Source organism: Otolemur garnettii, unplaced genomic scaffold (assembly GCF_000181295.1).
Source record: "Otolemur garnettii isolate 467f Iridium unplaced genomic scaffold, OtoGar3 scaffold00014, whole genome shotgun sequence".
Lineage (NCBI taxonomy): Eukaryota > Metazoa > Chordata > Mammalia > Primates > Galagidae > Otolemur > Otolemur garnettii.
The window spans coordinates 23,490,455-23,490,763 of record NW_003852409.1 but is presented as its reverse complement, the minus strand read 5'-3'; positions in this window follow the sequence as shown (position 1 = coordinate 23,490,763).

Genomic DNA, 309 nt, shown 5'->3' with positions numbered 1-309 from the left:
AGCAACCTCCAACTCCTGGGCTCAAGCGAGTCTCCTGCCTCCGCCTCCCAAGTAGCTGGGACCACAGGTGCCCACCACAACACCCGGCTATTTTTTGGTTGCAGCTGTCATTGTTGTTTGGTGGGTCCAGGCTGGATTCGAACCCACCACCTTAGGTGTATGTGGCTGGCGCCTTAGCCACTTGAGCCACAGGTGCCAAGCCAACTCCTCTCTTAATGTACAGAACAAGTAGACAGAAAACAAGGATATAAAACACTTAACACACTTAATGCTGTCACCAACTTGACCTGATTGACATAGAATGCCCCA